We start from the raw sequence: 6,000 nt of genomic DNA, 5'->3' as shown, positions 1-6,000 counted from the left end.
AAGCTTGGAAAGTTCATTTTAGGAAGGAACCTTAGAGTGTAAAAGAAAAGAGAGTGCCAGAAGACTGTCAAAGCTAATTTCCTTAAACGAGCAATGAAGTGACCCTGTGTCAATGATTTTGCTTTATCATTCCATCGATCTAATTTCATTTCCAGGTCTAAAATCTTTACATAACTTAAAAAGATTTTGAATAGACTAGACATATGTCCCAGCAACAGGTGCTCTTGTATTTGGGAAGTGCTAGGATGACTCAGATTTGTCCTTCGTGTCATTGCTAGAATGAATCAGCACAAGCAATTCAGTGTTGTAGCAAAATATTTTATATTTGATATGTGATCTTTTAAATAGACTGGTACCATTATTATATATTTAGTAATTTATTACCAATATATCCCACTTTGCTATAAAATACAAAATATAGCTTTTGAGAGATGTAATCATATACAAATTACAATAAAACAATCATGAGAGACAAATAATGATAAAGTTAGCCCAATCAACTTGATGGCCAAACATGTACCCTACTTGTGCAAATGGACATCCCAGCTTGCTCTTCAAGATGGCAGGCTGGAGTGTCTTTCTGCTAGTAAAACTATTTGTAATTTCAAATATTCCAGCCTGCCATTTGGATCTCATCATTTATCTTCTCTCATTATTATTCTTTTCCTCATGAATGAATGGATTGCCAATGCATTAAAGAAGCACAGAAACCCGGAGAGAAAATTAGGAAAAACCAAAATATTCTAGCTAAAATATTGGCCCTGAATCTATCCTTTCAGATTGGAAGCTGGAGATTCAGTCATGGTAACCTAGAACATGGAAGGTTCAAATTGTCCGAAAAAGGAATGAATTCCAATTCACATTTGCCCCTTTACAAAATCAACTAGTTTTTCTCACATTCAGTTTACAGCACAATTCAAGTTCATTCAAATGATCCTCTGCAAAAACAGAAACCTAATAATAACAAAATTCAGAATTCAGAAACTGACAAGTTGCTGTGCTTGAAGTATAAAATAAACTTAAGAAGCCTAAGAAAATATCAACACAGTGGAACATGAATTGTTTATTTTTCCCATCCATTATTATCTTTAAGAAATATATCTCCAATGTGTCTGAAGAGCAAAAAAATGCTTAAGAACAGAAAAGCCTGTTGGATCAGGCCAATGTCCCATCTAGTCGAGCATCCTGTTCTCACAGTGGCCAATCAAATGCCCCCAAGCAGGACCTGAGAGCTAGAGCACTCTTCTCTTCTCCAGTTTCCAGCAACTGGCATTCAGATGCATTCTGCCTTCAACCACGGAGGCAGGGGAGAGCCTTTGTGACCAATAGTAGCCACCGATTGCCATATCCTCCATGAATTTCCCTAAGACACCCAAGTTGGCCGCCAAGTACATGTAACAGAACAAATCTGAAGATGAACCAGAAATAACTCAAAGTTCTACCCCCAAATGAACTTGCATCATTCATAACTTCACCTGACAATTATGGGAACTATTTTCAAGCGTAGTTCAGAGATTTTGCCAACTGCCTCAGTGAACTTTGTAAAACCAAACTTGTTCATTCCAGGCACTGTGATATAACCTGCCAGACCCTGCAGAAATAAAATATTTGTGTTTGAATATTTAAAACATTAATATTGAAAGCATATGCCTGACCGTAAAATGGAAGATAAAAATGAAATGTTTTATTGATATACAGGTTTGTATTCAGGGAACAAAACAAAATAGCTGTCATATAGGTTTAGTCATAGCTCAGTAACTTATTCAAATTAGCAGTGCTGAAACAGAATAAATGATTATTAATATTCATTGCCTGTCTCCATGTCTGAAAGCCTACCAAGTTGTCTTGCATGTGGAGTAGCATACTGCTGGTCAAATTATGCTTTTATCTCTACCAAAATGTTCCCCAAACAATTGCTGCTGCAAAGAATCTGAAAACTTAGATTATACCTGTATATCCAGATAGTATCCATGAATGGACAATACATTGGATGCTGAACACTAAAAGCAATGTAAAAAATAATAACAATATTTTTTCATTCTTCATTAGGGCAAACTGAGCATTGAGGAAGTAAAATGCAAAAGATAAATAAAACAGGCAAAATAAATTTATAAACTCAATTTAAAGGAAACAATTCAATAATGTTGGCAGCCCACAATTACATTAGACAGCACAAAACTCTAATGCAGAAATGGATAGCAAAGGTTTTTCAACAGAGAGATTACAAAATGAAACTGTCCATTACAGCCCAGATAAACTCCATGGAAATGTCATTGATAGAGTACTCTGTCAAATAAATGATATCTGGCTTTATGAAATGACACAAACGCGAACAGAACATAAGCAATATATAGTAACCAAATCATAGTGATGCTTTTTTTTTGATGGGGCAGTTATATGACAAGGAATATTCATCCTGCATTCAGAGTTAATTATACAGTGGTACCTCGGGTTACAAATGCTTCAGGTTACAGACTCCGCTAACCTGGAAGTAGTACCTCGGGTTAAGAAGTTTGTTTCAGGATGAGAACAGAAATCGTGCTGCAGTGGCGTGGCAGCAGCGGGAGGCCCCGTTAGCTAAAGTGGTACCTCAGGTTAAGAACAGTTTCAGATTAAGAACATACCTCCGGAACGAATTAAGTTCTTAACCAGAAGTACCACTGTACACAAGTAGACACACCATTGTAGACATAGGACTGAGTGTACCAATTAAACAGCATAAACAACAATGTGGGTGAGGCTAATACAGTGGTACTTCGGTTCTTGAACATAATCTGTTCTGGAAGACCGTTCAACTTCCAAAACATTCAAAAACTGAGGCACAAAGGGCTGGCTGCAAGTTCAATTGGGAAAATTAAAAAACACGCAGCGGAAGCCGTTCGACTTCCAAGGCCCGTGCAAAAACAGAAGCAATTCCAGGTTTTCGGCGTTCAAAAACCAAAATGTTCAGCCTCTGATGTTCAGCCTCTGAGATGCTCGAAAACTGAGGTACCACTGTAACATTGTCCACATACACCCTAAACCAGGGGTCGGCAACCCGCGGCTCTTTTACACCTTTGCCAAGGCTCTGGGGCGGATACTAGCGAGGGGAGGAGGCGCATTGTGCGCCCCGACACTCCCCACTGTGGCGGGCGCTGTACTGGCTGTGACGTCACATGGGGGGCGGTGCGTGTGTTAGTCATGCACCGTCCCGACGTCACCTTCCCGCCCACCCGCCCGCTACATTGTACGCTGGTCACTGCATTGAAAGGGGGCATGTACGCTGGTCACTGTTTTGAAGGGGAGTGAAGAACACACACACACACACACACAAAAAGGTAACTTGTTAATTTAACGTTTATTTCTATGAGGAGGAGTAATTCTGAGGGGTCAAACAAAGAAATAATTTTTAAAAAGTGACAAAAAAGTTATTTTTATAATGACGAGTTTTGCGGCTCCCAGTTTTTTTTTCTTCGGAAACGGGTCCAAGTGGCTCTTTTTGTCTTAAAGGTTGCAGACCCCTGCCCTAAACATACATACACATTTACTCCATGCATTAAAAGTCTGAGCTGAAGTCAGCAGGAAAAAATGAAGATTATATCAACACTTCAAAAGACATCCTAAGACAGATGTCATTCTTGAGAAGGTACATACAGGTGCAAAAAAGAAATACCCACCTGTGAAGTAGTTCACTTAAATTATTTCATAAGCTTTTCTTATGCTGATCAATAGACTTTATTCCATTTTTTCAAAATCGCTAAGAGCCCATTCATGAAGACCCTGTGGCATTATAGCTCCTTGAAACTCATACAGGCAGCACCATGGAGTGGGGGGGGGCGGGGGGCTGGAATCATTTAAGTGAAGTGGCTCCCCTGGGCTTCAAGTGACTTTTCACCACACCATGACAAGATGGCACCTGTCTGTGAATTTCTCACAGAGACCTGGAGTTAGAACAGTGCTAACTTGGAGTCTGAATAGTGCTGCTAACTAGTTTGAGGCACAGAAAAAACTTTACAAGCTGTTCTGATTTGGAACAGACTCTCCCACATGTGGTGTCAAGAAGCTAGATGGCCTCACAGAGTACAGAAGGAAATAACAAAACTCACGTTGCTAACCATCAGCCGTTCTGCACATGAAGCATCAACAGGAGCCAAATGTATGTTTCATAGGAATCTTTCACAGTCTGCAAGCAGAGTTTGCCTATAGCTGGTCCCTGGTTGGCAACTATAAACAGAGGGTGGGGGTGTATAGTTTCAACTCAGCAAGAGATAAAAGGCCAACAATGTGATATCTACCCACTGACTCGCTTCTGTTCATCTCATGATTCTTGGCTTTTCTGCTGCCTCTTCCACAGCAAGAACAGGAGAGTAGGCATTGGCCTGGCCCTCCTCTCTTCACCTGTGCTGCTCAATCCAGCCACCAAATTGTGTTTTGACCCCTGTTGGACCAGAGCCATTTATCCGCAAATGGGTGCCCAGTGTTGTTATATGCCTTATAATTTAACCTTTAATAACAGTTAACAATCCGTATTCAGATTGTTAGGAGATGCAAATCAACATACACTTCTGGGATTAACACCTGTCAGCGCTGCCCAAGGTCCCAGCTCACACAAGACCAACGCTGCTTCTTTCTCTAGTATAAAAGTCTTTATTGAAGTTCAGTTTCACTTCCAGACACGTAGCGCACAACGCTACGTCCATACCCTAGACCGTCGAAGCTCCATCTGAATCTCCTCCCCCCTGACACCAGTTTAAGATTCTAGCCTTACTCCACCTCTTCCTCTGTTCCTTCCTTCTCTGGGTCCGTCTGCTAGTCGGAGTCTCAGCCCTCCTAGACTCCTCTGACGCTGAGTCCCCTGACTCTTCCCCCTCCCTCCTTCGGGCTTTCGGACCTGGCTCCCAATCCGGGTTTTCTGCTGTCCCGCGCTCCTCCACATTTGAACTTGGCGCGCGCGCGCGCAGCCTCCCACTTTCCTTCTGACCGTTACACTTGTGTCACTGCTCCCTCTTTCGGGGAGGCTAGCTGGACCTGGCCTTCCCTCCGTTTCCCCACTTCCCGATGGGGGCGTGGTTACCCCTGACTCATCTTCTCTCCCCGCTGGAGGAGAGGCTGATCCTGACTCATGTGACTCTTCCCCCCCACTGTGCTCTGGTGGGGGAACTGGTCCTGATCCTCCGCTGCTCCCTTGGGAGTCCCCTCTGGTCCCTTGTTTATGGAGCGTCCCCCCTGGGACCCCTCTTGCCCTTACCATAGGCGCCCCCTTCTGGGAATCTTCTGATTCGCTGGAGAAGCTCATGGAATCTCTCGGGTCACTGTCATATTCCCCTACGCTCCCCTCTGATTCCTCTCCTCCGCTCTCTATTTGCTCTCTCCCCTGCTCTTCTGCTCCTGAGCCTCTGACAACACCAAATTTATATTTCATGTAAAATGATATTGTAGGCTCTTGATTCCTCCTGTTGTAAACATTCTTAGAAGTGTGCAGTTCCTTAAAAGGTGCTAAGGAGCAGTGACAAGTGCTGAAGCACTTGCAAATCCTTTGTGCTACACTGAATGTCCAAGAACTGATGAATCTCAACATTCTCACGTTGATGCTGATAATCCCAGATGAATGTTGTAAATGTCTAATAAATGGATATATATTTCTGTACATTTAGGGCACATAAAAGTGAATGCACACAATTAGATCTAGGTGACTGTCAGTGTCCAGTCACCTAAATCTAGGTGATGTTTCTCTGAATTTTTAGATATCTATTAAATTTATCTGTAATATAGACTAAAGTTCTCTGTGTATCTGGGTCTGGACAGTGCCAAGTTAGGTGACCTCTTTGGGGCCATGTATGATGTGCAATCAATCAATCAATCAATCAATCCCATTCAGTTCCTGAGGCTAGGAAGAAACACATGTTCCTCAATCTGAACATGTCACCTGTTTAATACTTTCACCCGAAACGTCTTCTAAACACCTTTCCAAAACTTCACTTCTAAGGTTCCCAACGTTACCCACCAAAATCACTGTAGTGT

Source organism: Podarcis raffonei, chromosome 1 (assembly GCF_027172205.1).
Source record: "Podarcis raffonei isolate rPodRaf1 chromosome 1, rPodRaf1.pri, whole genome shotgun sequence".
Lineage (NCBI taxonomy): Eukaryota > Metazoa > Chordata > Lepidosauria > Squamata > Lacertidae > Podarcis > Podarcis raffonei.
This window is presented reverse-complemented; position numbering follows the sequence as displayed.